The sequence below is a fragment of the Phocoena phocoena genome, chromosome 6, assembly GCF_963924675.1.
Source record: "Phocoena phocoena chromosome 6, mPhoPho1.1, whole genome shotgun sequence".
Taxonomy (NCBI): domain Eukaryota; kingdom Metazoa; phylum Chordata; class Mammalia; order Artiodactyla; family Phocoenidae; genus Phocoena; species Phocoena phocoena.
The window spans coordinates 14,147,069-14,168,341 of record NC_089224.1 but is presented as its reverse complement, the minus strand read 5'-3'; positions in this window follow the sequence as shown (position 1 = coordinate 14,168,341).

Sequence of the window (21,273 nt, the reverse complement as noted above, 5' to 3'; positions counted from 1 at the left end):
AACATTGTGGCTAAAATCTCTGGGGCTGGCACTTCCCTGGTGGCGCAATGGTTGAGAATCCGCCTGCCAATGCAGGGGACGCGGGTTCGAGCCCTGGTCTGGGAGGATCCCACATACCGCGGAGCAATGAAGCTGGTGCGCCACAACTACTGAGCCTGTGCTCTAGAGCCTGTGCTCTGCAGCAAGAGAAGCCACTGCAATGAGAAACCCGTGAACCGCAAGGAGAAGCCCGTGCACTGCAACGAAGACTGGCCCCACTCACTGCAACTAGAGAGTGTGCAGCAACGAAGACCCAATGGAGCCAAAAAATAAATCAATAAATTTTCAAAAAAAGCTACGGGGCTGCAACTCAAGTCCAAGGCAGGTGCTAGAAAAATCTGAACTTGCTCCTTGTTCTGCACTGATTTTTTTTTTTTGGAGTAATATTAGACACAAAATCTGAATTTGGGTACCTATTTCCACATCTGTAGTTTGGGGCATATATCTTTTTGACGTACTGGCATATCTTATTCACGTAGAGCACAGCAGTATTTAATTCATAGATGACACTAAAGTTAGGTTTATTGAATAACTTAGGATTTGGTCTTCTGATCGCCTGTGGCATGCGGCATCATTAAGAGACGGCATAGTTTGGTGGCTACGTGTATACAGACGGGACTCATAAACCCTGTGTTTGAATCTTAACTACACTGCTTAACACACGTAAACGGGGTCAAGTTCGGAAATCTTTCTGGATCTGATTTTCCTCAGGCGTAAAATGTAACAGTACCCATCTCATGAGGAAAGGAGCTAATACATGTAAAGAAATTAGGATATATCCTGCACACAGAAAATGTTAGTACATGTCAGCAATATTACTGTCTTAAAAATAGCTTCATTAGCTCTGAGTCCTTTATTCTATCTATAATTTCTATTAAAGGTATTTATGAATACCAAAATGCCCAGTGAAGAGCAAGGGAAAGTGAAGGCAATGATGAATAATCAAAGAGGAAGAATAAACATCTTACACATCCCAGATTCCCCGGGTTGCTGTCATGTCCTACAGTACAAACAAATCAAAGCATTAACAATGTGCTTTCATAAAATACAATGCATTCCTCATGAACTCAGGAATGTGAAAATGAAAGGCATCTTCTTACAACTGGGAAAGAGGACGAGAGGGCAGGTTTGCTATCTAATTCCCTTGTTTGAATTCAGTATTATTGTTTGCATTCTTTCTCTGGGCATAAGATGTTTATCATAAACTTTGTCTTGGAGGCCGTTAATTTGCTGGCTCTTCCTCCACCTGTATACTCACAACAGTCCCACTGGGGAAGCACTGTTTCAGATTCTACATCTTATGCATGACTTAGAGGTTTACACATTCCACCGAATTATTTCCAAAGGAATAAGGCAATAAAATTTCTGATTTTGTCTTTAAAACACGTAAGTAATCTATTTACAATGAGACCTCCTTGAATGAACAGGGTTGAAACCCTTTACGAGATCATGATCCTGAGCCCCTTCTGCCCTGGTCATGCAGTCCTAACTATAGCTCGTGGGCCTATCATGTGAAGACTCTGGGCCAAGTTAGACGAAACCAGAGGGACCTACAAGGAAACAGGCTGCCACTTTGGGGCTCAAGTATTGGTCTTACTTCATCAAGCCCAGGGTCTGTTTTTCCTGTAGTTATTCACAAGCAGCTGCTTGTAAATTGTGCTGCGGTCTTGCATTAATCTCTACTATCAGTTTCCAGACTATGGGCCTGGGCTTCTGTCTCTGTTTCCTGATCTTCACTCCAGTTCCTGATGGCATTAGAAATTGAAGCTGGAGCCCAACTGAAGTATGTAGGACTCTGACATACAACTGAAGCCTCACTGGCATTTACTTTGGGGATTAGATTTGCTTTCTCTACTTCCTTCGTTGGTTTCTATTTTGTTCTAAGGCAAATGGACCACCTGCAATCATAATGTTGATTTCACACAACTAGGTGTATGCCCACTATTTAGAAGTTCTCCTTATTTTGCACCATCCATCAGATCAGATTCTCTTGTGTTTAAATGACAACCCAGATCAAAAGATAATTAATGTTGCTTGTAGATAAACTCATCCAAGTTTATGTATGCTCTCAGAGATTAGCACTACATTTGGGTCTGTTAGTTTTGGCCCAGTGTCTACTTACTCTGCTCCCCACTGAGCTGTAGGTGATTTATCATGCTCCACGGCAGAGCCTCTTGTAGCCATGCTTCATTAAACATTAGAATTAAACACATGTATACGTATATATGTGTCTGTGTGTGTATGTTTACACATGTAAGTATGTATACACATATGCAGTCTGGGTCACTATTTTCTCATGAATTCATATGCCAAATCCAACTTTAAGTCCTTTACTCATTCAATAAATATTATTTGAGCAACTGCATCATGCCAGGTACCGGAAAACAGAGGAAGAACTAAAGATTAAGGAGATATGGTCCAACACCAGAAGAAACAGAAAATCTGGATAATCTTATGTATCTTAAAATATTAAAACTATAGTTAAAAAAATAACAAATCTTCCCACAAAGCAAACCTCAGGTCCAGAAGCTATACCAATGAGTTCTATCAAATATTTGGTAATTAACTGTGTTAATTCTATACAAATTCTTCCAGTGAATACCAAAATTCTTCCACTGAATAGCAAAATGAAAACTTTTCCCCAGTTTATTTTATGAGAGGAGAATAACCCTGATGCCAAAACTTGAAAAGGACATTTAAAAAATGACAGATCAATCATGAATAAAGTTGCAAAATTCAAAAGCAAAATAGATTCAAATAAAATTAACCCGTATATAAAAAGGATAATACATCACAATAAAGTTGGGTTTATTCCAGAAAGAAAAGTTTGATTTAACATTAAAACAATATAAATCATATTAACAGACTAAAGAAGAAAAATTACACAATCATCTTGATTTATACAGAACATCATTTGATAAATTTAGCATCCATTTATGGCAAAAATTCTTAAAGTAGCAATAGAGGATGTTTATTAATCTGATTTAAGGCATCTACAAAAAACCTACAGCAAAATGTATCCTTAATGGTGAGAAATATGAAGCTTTACCTCTGAAATCAGGAATGAGACAAGAATACATCTTATCACTAATTTCATTTAACATTGTATTAGATGTCTTGGCTAGCACATTAAGGCAAGTAAAAAAAAAATATGAAGATAGAGAGGAAGCAATATTATTCATTGGTAATGTGACTTTTTGTTGTTGAATAAACAACAAAATCTACAGACTGTTTCAATTGCTAAGTGGATTTAACAAGGTCACGAGATACAAGATGACAGTGCAAATGTAAACTGTATTTCATTATACTATCTAAAAACAATTAGAAAATGAAAGTTTAAAAAACCATACCATTTACAATACCATCAAAAATTGTAAACTTAGGAATAAATCTAACAAAATCTGTGCAAAAACCTCTACACACAAAAAAAACGATAAAACATTCTTGAGAGAAATTAAGAAAAGTTTAATAAATGGAGCCAGAGATGTATCATGTTCATAGTCTTCCAAAAGAAGAATGCATATTTTAAGATATGCATTCTTTCTAAACTGATTTGGAGATCTGATAGAATCCCAGATCCTTGAATGTGTGTGTGTGTGTGTGTGTGTGTGTGTGTGTGTGTGTGTGTATGTGTGTGTAGGAGTATATGGAAAATAGCAAGCTGATTTTAAGTAGTGTTTTGCATCTGGAAATGCAAAGGATTGGAAATGGCTCAGATTAACTTGAAGAAGAGCAAAATTGGAGAACTTAGACTTCCAGGTATTAAGAATTTTATAAAGCCACAGTAATTAAGGCAGTGTCAGCAGACATCAAGATTTTTTATAAAGCTACAAAAATTAAGACAGTCTGTAAATATAGATAAATAGGAAAAAACAGTAATACAAAAAATAAAGGGTTCAGAAGCAGACCCACACATATACTGACACATGCCAGAGCAGTGGCAAAGGGTAGTCTTTCTCTGAATGCTGCTGTCTTTTGATAGCCTTCTGGGAAAAGGTGAACATCTACCTCTATCTCACTCCATATACAAAAATCAATTGTTGGTGGACTGTGACCTAATTTGGAAATAACAGAGAAGATAATGTACAGGAATGTCTTTATAATATTGAGGAAGAGAAAGTTGCCCTTATGCAGGAGACACACACACACACGTGCACGCGTGCACACACACACACACACATAATTAATGATAAAGGAAAAGACGGATGAATGGAATAAAATTAGCAATTTCCGGTCATCAAAATATACCATTAGAAATGTCAAAATACAAGCCACAAAATGGGAGAAGATACTTGAAAAACATAAAGTTTAAGAGCACTTGCAGCACAAATTAATAAATGACTCTTACATCAATTAGCATATAGACAGATAATTGGATAGAATATCAGGCAAGAATGCTAAAGAGGCATTCACCAATGAGGATAACCAAATCACCAAACAGCAACAGACACATGCAAAGGTGCTCAACCTCATTAGTCATCAAAGAAATACAAATTGCAACGAAATACCACTTACTCTCCAGAATGACCAATATTAAAAGACTGATATAGACACTGCTGGTGAGAATGTAAATTGGTATAATTATTTTGAAAAACCCTTCGGCAGTCTGCTAAAGATATATCAGTGTGTGTGTGTGTGTGTGTGTGTGTGTGTATGTGTGTGTGCGTGCATTTTAAGATCCAGAAATAACACTCCCTAGTTTAGGTCTAAAAGAAATACATGCATACATGCATCTGAAAACATGTACAAGGATGTCATAGCAGTATTATTTTTAATTTCAAGTGATTGAATAACAGAATATATTAAATATATTGTGGTGTATTCATACAATAGAATACTACAGAGGAATGAAAAATATGATTTACTGCTACAAGCAGTATTATAGATGGAGTCACAGGCATAATTTTGAGTAAAAGAAGCCAAACACAGAAGAGTGTATGCTACATGATTGTGTTTATGTAAAGGGCAAAACCAGGAAAAACTAAGTGGGAATAGTAGTAAGAGTGCCATCTGGGATGCAGATACTGTTCTATTGCAACTGCTCTGTGAAAAGACATTTTCACATTTAATATCTGTGCACTTATTTGAATGTACATTATGTTGTAATTATCTGTTATTAAAACATTAAAATATGGTCCCTGCAGTTAAGATCCTTGCAAACTTAATGTGGGGACTACAGATTCACAAATAATACATGATCTTTCCCTTGCTCATTTATCCACCTTCATTCTAGTAATATTTTCCTGTGGGTCACTAATGCCAAAATCTGTAGCTGTAGCCCTGACATTGCTACCCTGCTGTCAACCAGACTTGATGCAATGTGATCCCTTGAGCACTTCCTCATCTCATCCCACAATTCCGTTCTTTCTAAAATCACTGAGTCCATTTTCTCCTCCCGTGTCTGACAATTCTGCTTGACATCCTCCTGTCTTTTCCTGGACAATTGTAGTGACCACCTAATTGATCTTCACAAAGGCATTTTATATGTATTGTAAATATAATTCCTTCAAGACTATAAATATGATGATGCCATTCTTTGGCTGAAAAATGTCAACATTCTTCAACTGCTTACTGATTGAAACCAAGGCCTCTGAACCACATGGTGTTACTATCTATTTTTGTTTCCTTTGTTCATAATATTTCCTCTGCCAAGAATGTCTTTCTTACCAACTGCAGAGACCTAAGTTAAAACGTTCCACAATGTCCAATTCAAATGCCACCTCTTCCATGAAATTTGTTCCTTAATTCCTTCCTGATTCAACTTCTCCCTCCTTTCCAAGATCATCACTTTACTTCTAAAGCTCTGGTGTGCATCTATCAATTTTCGCCTTACATAAAGGGCTGAATTTGCATAAAAATACTTAAATGCGTAATTGGAAAGCATGAGTTTGAATGCTACCTTTGCCAGTTATTAGCTGTGTGATTTGGGGCAAGTCATTTAACTTGAGCCGCCATGTCTTTTTTTGTCAAGATATGAGAGATGCATAAGACTTTCCAAGACCCATCACAATATAACCCTTATTATCAAATAAAAGCCTTTCACATCTCTAGGGAGTCTTGGGAGTCAAATAAAAGACACTTGGTTAGGTGACCTCTAGGGTCTCTCCAAGTTTCATGAACCTCTCCATGTTTTACAGATACCTGTGTACATTTTCCTACCTCTGCAGTGCTGCAAGCTCCTAGAAGATGGTGTTTGTGATTTACTCATTTTTACTCCCTTAGCCCAAGTATAGTACCTTATATACTATACATGCTCAAGAAATATTTGAGTAAATCATGCAAAAGAACCATATATTGACAGGATGGTATCTTACATAGAGAGTTAGGTAACTAAGGAATTTGATTCGGAATGGTCAAAGATGCTGTAATCAATGATCACATCACAAACTAAACCCAAGTGTCATGTCTGAGTCCGAGACGATAATAACTTGATAGCTCATCCAATCACAGATAAAACAGTGAAAGGAACGCTAGTGATCATCTAATTCAAGCATGTCATTTTATACGTGAGTTCCCTCAAGTGCTGAAATGCTTTTCCCACTTAATGTAACAAGAAAGCTACAGCTAGAAGCAAGGTTTCCTCTCTTCTCTAGAGATTTCTTCAGCGTTTCACATTGCTTTCCTCTGGAAGTTCTGTTGTTAGGCAACCGTGAGCTCTTTCAACCACTTAAGTTTTAAGTGCATTTTATAAAATCTCTCTGCTTGACAGATCTAAATGATGGTGGAGTTTAGTAGGGAAAAAGAAAAAGCCTGGAAATGGCCAGTTTGTGAGCTTATGGCAGCTAAACCCAATCCATTTCCCCAACTGGCAAGTGGGACTGTCCTGCCTGTTGGGAATAATGAGTAGGGTAATGGCATTACAACAGCAAGCACTCAGCGTCCACACATGCCCTGGGAAAGCTGACTGAAGCACTCACATCTCTTTCAAGGGCAGTGGATGTTAATCTCAGTATGTCCTTCTAGAATACAGATTTTATGTAAAATTCCATTTTTAAATTATTTTCTTTAAGAGGATTTTCACTTGGGATGTTCTGTATTTAATCTGACTTTTATAGCAACTCAAAACAGTACAGAGGCCTTTCTCTCTCACCTGATTATTTTCGACTTCCCCTGGAAAATTGCCCTGGGATCTCTTCTGGCCCACTGCTGAACTGTGGTTCTCTTAGTTTCCTCGGCTGCTTGACCAAGGCAGCAAGGGGAAATTGAAGCTGATTCTATAACTGGATTCAGCACTGCTTCTCCTGTTTGTCTGCAATGCACCATAAAATCTCTTCCAAGCAGAGCTAGCCTTAATTCTGGTAACGTTTTCATTCCTGTATTTTTTAATGTATAATATCCTTCCATTTTGACATGTGGGCCACATATTTAAGAGGAGGCAGTGTGTTGTTCTTCAGAGCCTTGGAAATGATGAACAGATTGTATCCAATTACTACTCTCCTGACAACTCTTTTGGCCAAGAGGCAAACTCTGGACCTACGTACTTTCACCAAAAACTGATAATTGTGGGTTTTTTTAAGATCTTAATCCAACCCTGCCAATGATATAAGTCACCTATTAAGTTACAGGTGATAAAAGAGCCAAGGCTATTTTTGTACTTAAAAGTATTTGAAAGTGTCCAAGTGCCATATACATTTTATTGAATAAATTCTTGAATCACCTGTAATAAAACATGTTAGAATTACAACTTATAATCATTTAGTTTTATGTAGCACTTTTCAGAATATAAAGTATTTTATTTTTGAAGTTCATAGTGACCCTGTGAAGTAGACAGCTCTGTAAAGGTAAGCATCAGCTGTAGTTTACACAGATGAGAGAACTGAGACTCAGAGAGGTAACAGGACTTGCCCAAAAGCATTCCACGGAAATGCTGGGACCTGAAACCAAGACTTATAACTTCAATCCACTACTGTACTAGTAATGCTTCTCTTTGTCAAGAGTCAGTAAACTATACTTATTGAGCTGTTTATCCCATCCTCTGCTTGTTAGAAAGCAGTGATAATTCTAATTATCTAATACTAATACTAAAAGTAGCTAATACTTTTGGAAGCCTGTCACATAGGCCCTATGATTATCCTCTCTTTACTGATGAGAAAACTCAGGCAAAGATAAGTTAAGTAACTTGCCAAATTTCACACACTTAAGAGGGAAAGTGAAGATTCAGACCTAGGCCAGTTGGTGACTCCGAAACACCCCTTGTTTGATGTAACACGTATAAGGCAGCTAGCTAGAAATAAGGGGCAGTGGGGATTATGCAAGCTCAGGGGTTCATTTGGGGACCCATCCTGCCACCCCAAGGTCATTATGCTAATATTAAATCCCTGAAAGCTTCAAGCAAAGACGGTGCTAGGTTTATGAAGGAAGAGGCATTGTAAGCTATCAAGACTATGCAGCTAAAGAATATTAAATTCAAGCACTGGAGGTCTGAGAACACAGCTGAAGATGGGGGTAGAGTAGAGGAATGGCCCTTCCACCAAGTGTTGATTGGAACACTTGTCTACTTTAGAGCACAATCCTGCTCTAAAATATTCCTACATCTTTTTTTTTCCCAGTGACATAGTTTGAATAAAACATGGTAGTTAGGATGATCATACATCCCAGTTTGCCCAGGTCATTTCTGTTTTATGTCTTTTCTTTCAGACAAACTATTAACAGTACGCCTTTCACTCTCAAAAGCTTCCCAATTTAGGTAATACATTATGCGGTAAGAAACTTGTAGTTTCTGAGCTACCAAAGACTTTGACTTAGTGGAAAAACCTATATCTTGTTATAAAATTGACAAGTGTGGTTTCTAGTTACTAGATGTTTTAGTTTGATGAAATTAAGGATGTTATTTCAGTCTCTTATCTTTCATTTGCAAAACAGGGATACCAATATAAATCCTGCAGAGTTATTATGAGGATTAAGTAATGGAAAATCACTGGCTGCCAGTAGAAGATTTTTCCCATTATTCACTTCTGGTATCTTATTCATATTTAACACTTAACTGCATACTGACCATTATATCTTCCCATATATGCTGCTTCTCTTCCAAATTAGAGAAGTTCCTCAGTAGATATAATAAGATGTTAAATCATTGAATGTCCCAAGCACTCAATATGTTTCTGTGTACATTCTCTTTGTGTAATAAATGTTTGTTGATAGTGGATTTGTCTATTAATTGATCTTACTGAAATATTTAAAGATCAATAGTATCATGGAATCGATATTGATACCAGAAAGTCATTCATTTAATAGAAGAGAAAACTGACACCCAAAGAAGAACAAATTTTACCCTCTTGGGCATAAGGAAAACAATTTTGACAGTTATAACACTTCTTTCATCTTACTAGGGTATCCCTTAGCAAGCAACTGTAAAAATATTTTACAAGAGTGGGATGCATTGAAGTCTTTTCCCATATATTATCTCTTTTTGATCCTCAGCTCAACACTCATTATTTCCATTTTGCACATGAGAAAATAGTACATACCTCGTTAAGGAAGTATAAAGTATAGCATGGCCTTAAAATGAATCAGGCTCTCTGTTAGAGATAAGTTCCTTAAAGAAACATTGCATTGTATCTTAAGGCACTGACATGGTTTAACTACAGAGAAAGCCACTTCCAAATCAAAGTTTGCATAAATATATATTTGCAGAGAACTTAGTAAGCCGATATGCATAGAATTCTGGGACTTTTGCCTGTGGAGCTGGGAGGGAGAGTAAGACACAGTGGCTAGCTTGAGACAAAATGCCAAAGCCTTACTAGAAGGAGCTGATCTTGCAACTGAGGTCCGCTGAAGATATAACCAGGCAGCTCCAAGCATAGTGAAATAGTGAAACAAGACTCAATTATGAGTATCTAAGTGATCAGTGTTGAGGAACAGAATCAGGTAGGGAGGACATAGTATGGGGAAATCAAAAGGGAGAGGGGCAGGACTCTTGGAAATCAGGTAAACTGTTGCTGTGATTCTAGGAAATTTCCTCATTGAGCAGAATTCAAGATTGAGCCCCTAGAGGAGATAGGAACTCTGCTTCCCCTATTAGCACTCATTACATTTTATAGTAAGGTCTTGTTAAATACCTATCACCTCAATAGACTGTAAACTCTGTGAAAGTAGGGGAAATCTCACCTTGTTCCTGCTGTAATCCAGTACCTAGCTGACACATTGTAATTATTCAATAAATATTTGTTGCAAAAATGCATGAATTGAAAAGCTACATAGAACAAGAGAATCTTAATTATGGAGACTAAATAGAAAAAAAAAAACCACTTTAGCTAGAGACTAACAATTCAGGGAGAGAAAACTCTAACATGGAAATCAAGCTGGGGTCCCAGGGGTCAGCCTGAAATTCTGGTAGTGGTGTGCACTTATCCACATACAAAGTCCAAGGTCAACTTGGCAGAAAAAGAGACTCCATGGGACAACTGAAATTCAGACTGAAGTATATGACTTAATCCCAAATCTAACCAGAGAGGAGCAACTGCCATTGACAACCTCTCTTCTTATTAGGGCTGGCTAAGAGAACACAAGGCTGGCTGCCAATGGATCAAGCACTGGAGAGTCACAAAGGCATTTGTCCTTGCATTAGGTCATGTAAAATAGACACTTCTGGCAGACTCTGTAAAGTCTACATATTGGCTTCACTGTTTATTGCAATTTGATGGAAATCTGGGTATTGATTTTTTAAATAAAAGCAAGAAATACTTGGCAAGATTTTGATCATTTCCATTAACTTTATTAGGACTATAACAAATCATCCCACTCAAGATTAGAGCATTTGTGTAGAGAAGACAAGAGTCCTGCATTAAATTTGTTTTGTCCCATGCTCTGCCTCTCACTAGGCAAGTGTAGTATGTATGTTACCTAAAAGTACTTCTAAAGATGCTTCTGTTTCTAACTTGTTATTTTGTTTTAATGTAAATAATTCTACTTAGAAAAGACCATTTGATTATTTGTTTTGAGGTGAATTAAAGACTTCAGGAAATATCCAAACTATTCAATATTCATTTGGATCTGTTAACAACATTTTCTTCATTTCCCATTTGAACATCTTTGCCTATAAATAGTAAAATGTAGCATTTAAGGATAATTCAGACTCAGCTATGAGTCGCGTTGGGATAAGTGCAGTATGAGGTGAAGCTGAGACATGGTCAGATCAAGACCAATGGTACTAACTCTGGTATACTTAACTCTGCATCCTAGAACTTAGGGAAGGGTATGAAGTGGAGTTTACATGCTCAGAAAGTGGATGAAAGAATGAATGAAAAAATGAAAGAGCGAATGAATTAACTAATCTTGAAGGATATGTATGCTGACTAGCTGCCCAGCAATCCAAAGTAAGGCCCAAAGAGATCAAGACAAATAGGTTACTATTAGCCACGATAACATGGAATCAGGTCAAGCCCACGGCTCACAAGAGTCCCCATACTTTGAGAGTAGCACAGCTCATCCTTGAGGAAAGGCAGGTGCCAGCAACAACAGCTAGGTTAAAGGTTAAGACTAATTTTATCATGGAACTGCAATAGTTGAACAGGAAGACAAGACAGAGCCACTTAGAACAAAGAGGTACACCTAAGAGGTAAAGCTGAAGGCTGTATCCCTGTGACATTCAGAGGTTCAAGGTTCATCAGATGTGAAACAGATAACTGACAAGAAATTTAATTCAATATCCATTAATTCAGAAGGATTGGAGGCTGTCGATATCTTCTTTCTGTCTTGAGAATTGGTTAGAGACTTAGAGTGTAGTTAATTTAAGCCACGAGTAAAATGTTTCAGCATCTCATGACAGAGCAGGAATGAGTAAAGTAGGAGGTGATACCAGAAAATTCCTGCTAAGAGCAAAATTTTCTTAGTTATCATCCAGAATGAATAAATTTCACCCAGAGTAAAGGGGAGATGGTAAAGAAGGTGGCAAGGTGGAAGGATCTATGCAACTTCTTGAAATCCCTGTAACTATTTGTGAACTAGGTTCCATTTCTCCTAGTTTTACAGACAAGGAATCTGAAGTTGATGTAATTTAAAGAGCTTATCTGAAATTATAATACAGAAAGTGATAGAGCTAGGAGTCAAATCTAGATCTTTTCCAAGATCATTATACCTTCAGCCATCTTAAAACTCAGAGGAACTAAGTCTGTGACCTGTAAAAGAGACAAAAGACTCAGATCTTCTCTTCTGGAGTGAACTTTCTTAATCCTATTAGCTAGTAAGAATTATGGTCATTTTCAGGTACTTACTCCCAGGTTCTGACTCAGACCATCACAATATTAACCAGTCTTCAAATGTTTATGGGGCTAGGTTCTGAGTGAGACATAAAAAATTGTAACTCCTACATCTTGACCTCATAGAATTTACAATCTAATTGACAACAGGAGATAAAAATGGTTAGATAACAATGTGCTAGGTCACAATACTAGTATAGAACTGTCATGAAACAGGACAGAAGCACTATGTGAGGGGTCAACATATGAGGTAAGAATAGTTAGAACTGCTTTAAATAGAAGAAATGGGATTTTACTTTTGCCTAAAGCATCGGTGGGATTAGGAAGAGAGCTGATGGGAAAGGCCTTCCTATAACAGAGAAGAGCAAGTATCTGCTCAGGATAAACATGACATGAGCCTCTTACCCCTGGATCTCCTTAAAGCTGCTCCTATACCTTAGCTGCATTCAACGTTCTTTCTCCACATACATAGATTTCTACTCCCCACTCCAGCAACTAAACCAAGAGTAATCCCCAAGTTGCCAAAGATAAATGTATAAGAAAGTATAATCCATGGAAAATATTGGATATTTTGGAAGCCACGGGGTTTGATACACATAGAAGACCATCCATTTGTGATTCTCTTTGCTCTTTTTCTTCTAGTGTGCAAATAGAGATATTACGGTCAGCAAAAAAGGAAATTAAGGTTCCTTTTCTTAAATCAAATTGACCATTAGCATTGTGATATGTTTTAAATGGAGATAAGTGGCATTTGCTTCTTTAACCATATGTTATATCACACAGAATGTCTTTAGTATCAAGAGTTAGCTCCAACACTGCATCATGTAGGATTTATAAACACAAGGGTTAAAGTATTAGAAACTATCTTTAAGCAACTTGGAAAGTGAACAGCCAATGAAACATTCTTTGGATGAGGTAATGCTGTTTGCTTGCGCTTCACTGGTTGAGTCTAAAATTCCTGTTTCCAGGAGTTGAAGGATAAGTTCCTCTGCAACCAGAAAGAACTGGATACTCTCCAATTGCTTATATAAGATATTTTATGATCACTCAATAAAAGCAAGTCCCTCCTCAACTTGCCAATAGCTTCCTCTGAATTATTTCCCAACAACACTTGTACATAAACTCAACTGTAGGGATTTTTGCTGGGTCCAAAAGAAAACCTACATAAGATATTAAGAAATGCAGTTAAATGCTCAGTGATTATATTTGTGTGCTATGGTGTAAAGAATACTGCAACCTTCCTCTCACCTTTGCAACTTTGTGCTGCTACTTACTACATCTAGAATGTAGTTTCTTCTATTCTTTTCTTTTTTGGGGAAGGGAACTTTGGATTTCTTAGCTCACAATGGTAATAACTGTGCTAGTCCAGCCTACTTCATAGTTTCTGCATGCAAGGACATCTAATTAAATACTGTATGTGCAAGAGTTCTAAAAGACATAAATGTCTACCTCAACTTCCAGACTTGCCTATCATTTTAAGGAAGACAGTATTGATGATTTCTCATTTTTGAGGCAAAATTACCACCCTTTATAAGCAAGCACAGAAAACCTCTTGGCTAGAAGTGGTACTTTCATATGTTGAAGAATCCCTGGAGCTGAGAAAGCTTTCTGCGTTTTAATGCTAGAGAGAAAGATGCAGGCTTTCTTTGGACAGAGTTCTATCCAAGCTGCTTTGAGTCTTAATTATCTAATCAGAAACCACTTTTACCTTTGTGAAATACAGAAACGTTGTCTGGGACACTGGGACACTTAACTTGCATCTTCAAACCCACTAGGGTTCGAGGCAAGTAGCTCACCTTCATGTGACAATGTCTAACCATCTAGGTGCACGACCCACTGCATAGGTACATCTACAGCTTTAAGTCTCTTGCTATCTTGGCAAGAAAAAATGCAACAGATTCCTTTTCGAAGAGACAGTGCTGGTTATAGATTTTTAACACATTCAAAAGCAAACTCCTGATATCCTTACTACCCAACTCCCACCTTCCAAAATCACCACTCCTCCTATCTTAGTAAGTGGTAATCTTAGTCCTCATGTTGTTAAGACAAAACACCATGGAAGCATTCTTCTTTCCTTTTTTTTCCCCTTCATCCAACTGTGAATCTATCAGCAAATCCTGCAGGCCTATCTTCAAAATACATCCACAATCCAGCCCAGTGTTTGACTACACTGCTGATCAAAATTGCTGTCATTTTTCCTCTGGATTATTGCAGTCACCTCCTAACTATTTTCTTTGCTTATGGCTTTGTCCTCATAAAGTCTATTGTTCACACAACTATTTGAGTGATTGTTTTTAAAAAGAAGACAGCTATGTCACTCCTCCCCTCCAAACCCTCCAATGGTCCCACCTTACTCAAAAATAAAAGGCAGAGGCTTTACAATGATCTGGCCCTACCACCTCCTGTCTGCCTCCTCTCTCTTATCACTGACCCCTTCAGCTCCCTGAATAATTCAACCCTTCCACCTCACCTTTGCACAGGGTGTTTGCACAGGGTTTGTACGGGATGATCCCTCTCTCTCTGTCTCTCTCTCTCTCTCTCTCTCTCCAGATTTTTCCTCTATTCCTTTTCAGAGGCCTTTTTCAGAACACTCCATATAAAATAACATCCTCTCCATAAACCCTATCTTTTTTACATTGCTATATTTTTCTCCACGTTTCTTATCACCATCTGGTAGACTTCATATTTTCATGTTTGTTGCCATTCTTTTGCACTACAAAATAAACTCCATGAGGACAAGAGCTTGGTCTGGATTTTTCTCCCATATTCAGCCTCTAGCAGTAGGTGTTCAAAGTACTCGGCAAAGGTACTGTTTAATATGTGATTTGAGGTAGGCATGAAATACTTTAATATTTAAGAAATACTGAAGTGCAACTATGAAGTACTAAGATATTTCCTAAAAATATTGCAATTTATATGTTCCTGGAAGAGACTTCCAGCATTTAATCAGTGTCAATACCATTGCAATAGTGTACAGCTGCTTAAGGATATTATATTGATTTGGGAAATATGGAAAAGTAGCATAAAATGAATGCTTAGAATTCCTCAGACCCTGGGTGATTTTCTTTTGTTAGCATTTTTATCCCGTTTAGAGAATCTCAGTGGGCAATAATTATTTAGATGCACATATTCTTTTGCATTCTTTATAAAACCAGTCTTTCATATGTTTAAGTGTGAACATATGTGCTGAGATATTAAAAATATAGAGAGACAAATTCTGACATACAAGTAAGTTACTCTCTAGACAAGAATTAACCATCATGTAGGTTGGAAAGAACAGATTTAATCAGTTCTGTAGACTTTAGAAAAGGGTCTGGAAGAATCAGCATACCTCTCAGAGATCCTCATTTATGTGCAGAGCATAGCAATCTCATAGGGAACAACATGGCGTATGTTAAAGAAAAATGTATTCTGACCCTAGTTAAAATGTTAAGGAAGATTTTATTCAGGACTATTGCAATAGGTTTCAAGACTATCCCAATAGAGGAAATAGATAAGGCTCAATCCTGAATACAAAAAGACAGCCGGGGATTTATAGCTAAAGAGCAGACCTAGGGGTCAGTGGGTAGAAAATTGCTAAGAGAAGACATAAAGGGTAGGGAGATTTTTGCTAAACTTACTTCGCAGGATTCTTGCTAAAACTGAACTAGGCAGATCAAAGTCAGGACCCAAGGACGATGCCTAGTCACAAAAAGAGCCCAGAGGAGCCTGACTAAAGTTTGGGGAAAGAGTCTTTGTCACATAAAAGGTCTTCTCAAGAGCCCATTTGAAGTCCCTCTGCCTCCAAATATCAATAATTAAATAAGAATCATCCATTGTTTAATTCAACAATATTCATCCACTGAGCTTGCTATAGGCACTGTGCTAAATAAGGAGGGAATAAATTTGAATATGATGCAATCCTGACCTGGGAGCTGCCACTCTAGTGGGGAAATCAAGGTGTTAAGTTAATAATTACAATGTAATAGAACACATGCTTTATTAAAGGGGTAAAACATTCCTGCTATGGAAACACAGGGGTGGGAAGGGAATTAATGCTAATTAATGAACAGAGAAAAGAATATGGATCAAGACAGTCTTCTCAGAAGAAGATTCTTTTGGATTAGATCCAGAAGGAAGTGGAGGCACTGACCAGTTAGAAAAAAAAGATTGGGTTTTCAAGGCAAAAGCAACAGCACTTACACAGGTACATACAGAAACATACAACATCAAAAGTGACAGCTCACTGAGAAATGGAGGAGGAGGCTAGAAGCAGCATTGGGAGTCTGGAGAGAAACAGAAATAGATAAGGCTGGTAGTCACCTGGAGCCTGACTGTGAAAGATATTGTCCTTGAATACTTCATGGACTTGGGCTTGACCTTTGATGGTGGGAGGGGAGAGAAAGTCAAATTTGTAGTTTAGAAAGATTTCTCTGGCACGAGTGGAAGAGGATAGATTGCAATAGGAACAGGCCAAATGGAAGTCAACTAACTTAGTAGTTCAGATCCTAGGAGAGAAAATACTGAAGATCTCAAGGAGAGATAATGGGTCTGGAAAGGAAACTAACGACTTTAGAGGAGACAGATTTCTATTAGTAATCCAATACAAAGTATAAGGAAAAGTTAGAACTTAATAATGGCTCCCAGGTTTCTGGGTTGGGTGTTTATGAAGATAGTGGTGGTATCAACAAATGTAAGGAGTACAAAAAGCAATAGCAAGTTGTCTGTGGGATATAGAGAGATTTGCTTTGAAAACGTTCAATTTAAGGTGCTTGAGAGTCCAAATCTAGATGTCCAGTACGCAGATCTGTGTGTGGGTTTGCAGCACAGGAGGAGGTGGAAGTTGAGAGAGGAATTTGCAAATCACTGTAATAGAAACAGAAGTTTGAAACACTGGAGAAGGAAAGGGGATACAGGAAGAACACCAGGTAAGGAGGCAAATGGAATATGGAAACATGATGCGTTAATGCTTAAGAGAAAGCCTGGTGTGTCCAATAAAAAAAAGCATGGTTTATGTTATATAATCTCAACTGTTCTTAAAGAAGGCATATTATATTAATGAGAAAAGCCTTGTTTTGAGAGCACATTGATAGGTTTGGGTAAGCAAATTTGGGCTATGCAAGTTTGCTGAATTACTCTGCACGTTAAAAAGAACTGAAATTCTTTAGAGAAAAATAGGGGAAAGGAGAACAAAAAAAGAAACGCAGGATGCTTAGCGAGATCAGAGGGATACACCTTGGCAGGAACTTTAGGAAAAAAATATGCTGTAAAGAGACTGAAGTTCTATGTTCAGCTTTAAGTTCTCGTCCCCAAATGAAAACTTCAGTAAGTCCGCAGTCCACTGACGTCTTTATGCCTGTGGATTCACTAGCAGGGGATATGGGGGGTGGTAGTCAGTTCTCAAAGATCTATTGATTTCCACTTTCGCCTACTTAGTACAATTAAAAGATGATACATAAAATAGAGGAGGCCATGAGAGACTAGGCCTTGAGAAATGACCAAAAAATATTGTGTGGAGGGTTCCCCGTTTCTCACAGGGACAGGAATGTTCCAGTGGACCTTTGTGTTACATAGTATAGACGTATATAAATGATACATATGAATAAAATATACACTAGATTCAGCTGGCTAGCTCTGTGATCTTTGCCAAGTTGCCAATATTTACCCATATATCAACTCTCTTATACATGTCCCCATACTCATATACCAAATTCAAATTCAAAATGATACTCTCATTGAGATGCTTAGCATGAACCATCATATTTGTCTATATATTTCACCACCTTTCTACATTCATTACTATGTATACATGCAAAATGTTGCCTCATTGTATATCCCAAAATAATACAGAAAGAAAAAAAAATATATATATATATACACTCTTCTTAAAGCTACATATCAATCTCTGATTTTAGAAAATGACAATTTTAATTTTATGAGAGTTTTGTGATTAGGCAAATCATGCAAAACAGAAAAAAGAAGCTTAAAAACATTTCCAGGATACCAAAAAGTTAAATCAGAAAGGCTTTTCTATACAGGTCAACACAGCAAAGCAAACCTTAAATGCATTCTGCAGGCAGACTCCTGTCAAGTTTTCATGCTGCCCAATGAGTCCCAGAGGACGCCCTTATTCATGCTGCAGATACTGCAGAGATGTGGGTATGGCTTCTAATACAGAAGCTGACTGTCTATGAATATTCATAGACACACTCTAGCTAAAACCCTCTGATGGTTTTCTGGGAACAGTTAAAATAGAAACAGTAAATTTTCTACAGCTAACCAGATACAGTTAGTTAAGGAAGGATGCTGAGTTCCTGGGAAATGAAAGTATACAGCACCCCACTCCAAAGAGCAAATCTCCTCTGAATCAGCCTCCCCTGAGTTAGGGGGGGCATGTGACTTGAAATGAATTGGTAAGAAACAAGAAGCACAATTCAGACAGCTACAAAGCAACAGAATCCCATTCTTTCTTAAGATGGTGTCTATAATTGGATATTTCTGGATCCCCAGGAAGGGTTCCAAAATTCAGATAGCCTCAAACTTATTTATTTTGGCAGAACTGTGCACCTAAAGGTATCATTTTTCCCCTAATTATGAGGTGATCTTTGTACAACTTGGGAAAGATACAAAGCTGTACAAAGAAAGCCCAAATGCTTTAAATCCCCTACACAAAATTTAAATTATGAACACCGTTAACACAATAGACTATTATTTATCATAAATAAATTCCTTTATGCAAATTTTTAACCTGTCTACTTATCTATCTAATCTACCTGTATACACATATACACACTATTTTTTAAGACTTTTTGAAGAGCAGTGTTAGGTTCACAGCAAAATTGAGGGGAAGGCACAGAGAGTTCCCACATACACCCTGCTTCCACACATGCATAGTCTCCCCCATTATCAACATCCCCACCAGAGTGGTACATTTGTTTAAACTGATGAACCTATGGTGACATATCATAATCATCCAAAGTCCATAGCTTACATTGGAGTTCACTCTTTGGTGTTGTACATTTTATGGGTTTGGTCAACTGCATAATAGCATGTATCCTTCATTACAGTATCATACAGAATATTTTCACTGGCCTAAGAATCCTCTGTGCTTCACCTATTCATCTCTCCACACTCACAACCCCTGGCAACCACTGATCCTTTTACCATCCACATAGTTTTGCCTTGTCCAGAATGTCATGTAGTTGGAATCATACAGTATGAAGCCTTTTCAGATTGGCTTCTTTCACTAATATGCGTTTAAGTTTCTTCCATGTCACTTCATGCTTGATAACTCATTACCTTTTAGTACTGAGTAATATTCCATTGTCTGGATGTACCCCTATACATTTATCTATTTATCTACTGAAGAACACCTTGGGTGCTTCCAAATTTTAGCAATGATGAATAAAGCTGCTATAAACATCTGTCTGTGTTCAGGTTCTTGCAAAAACTTAAGTTTCAACTTTGGGCAGATACCAAGGAGTGCAGTTGCTGAATCCTACGCTAAGAGGATATTTAGTTTTGTAAACAAACAAACAAAAAACCCACCAAACTGTTTTCCAAAGTGGCTGTGACATTTTACATTCCCACTAGCAATGAATGAGAGTTCCCACCACTTCACATTCCTCACCAGCATTAGGGATGGTCAGTGTTCCAGAGTCTGGCCATCCTGATAAGATGGGTAATGGTATTTTTTTTAATTTGCATTTCTCTCATGAGATACGATGTGGAGTATCTTTTCATATGCTTATTTTCCATCTGTACCTCTTCTTTTGTGAAGTGTCTGTTTAGATCTTAGGCCCAGTTTTAATTGGGTTGTTTGTTTTCTTTTTTGTTGAGTTTTACGAGTTTTTTGTATATTTTGGATAACAGTCTTTTATCAGATACGTCTTTTGCAAATATCAATATTTTCTCCTAGTCTGTGTCTTGTCTTATTATTCTTTGACTTTGTCTTTCCCATAGCAGAAGTTTTTATTTTAATCAAGTTCACCTTATCAATTAGTTCTTTCATGGGTTGTGCCTTTGTTGTTATATCTAAAAGTCATCATCATACTCAAGGTCATCTATATTTTGTCCTATGTTATCTTCTAGAAGTTTTGTAGTTTTACATTTTACAGTTAGATTTGTTATCCATTTTAAATTAACTTTTTTGCACTCATAACCTTCTTTATTACATGTGCTTCTTTCAAGTACTTCTCTAAATGCATTACAGAATGACTATCACATCTATTCCCTGAAATACCATTATTTTGAGTTAATTTTTATGAAGAGTATAAGTTCTATATCTAGATTTCATTCTTTTGCAGGTGGATATCCAGTTTTTTCAGTACCATTTCTTGAACAGATTATCTTTGTTCTGTCATATTGCCTTTGCTCCTTTGTCAAATATCAGTTGACTATATTCATGTGGGTCTATTTCTGGGCTTTCTATTCTCTTTCATTGATCTGTTTGTCTATTCTTTTGCGAATACTACACTCTCTTGACTACTGTAGGTTTACAGTAAGTCTTGAAGTCGGGCAGTGTCAGTGTCAGTCCTCCAACTTTGTTCTTCTCTTTCAATATTGTGTTGGCTATTCTGGCACAATATACTTAAATGTATATTTTATGTATCTAAACATATTAGTATCTTACTATATACTGTTGATATCTCTTTTCACGTTATATGAAGGTCATTCTCCTAAATCTATAGTGATGATCTCAAAATTCCACATTATGGATATACTACCATATATTTAAACAACCTTTAATTGTTAGATATTAAGTACTTTCCATTTTTTGCTATCATAAATAAGAATATAATAAATATTCTTGTATGTAAGTCTTTGTGGACCTCTTTGATAATTTCCTATGAATAAAGTTCTTGATTAGAATTATCCAGGAGAAACTTCCCAAAATTTTGGAAAATTTATCAGAATTTTTACTCATAAATGAACATTTCTTCTTTCCCCACATATTCACCACCATTAATAATAATGATGGGGCTTCCCTGGTGGCACAGTGGTTGAGAATCTGCCTGCTAATGCAGGGGACGGGGGTTCGAGCCCTGGTCTGGGAAGA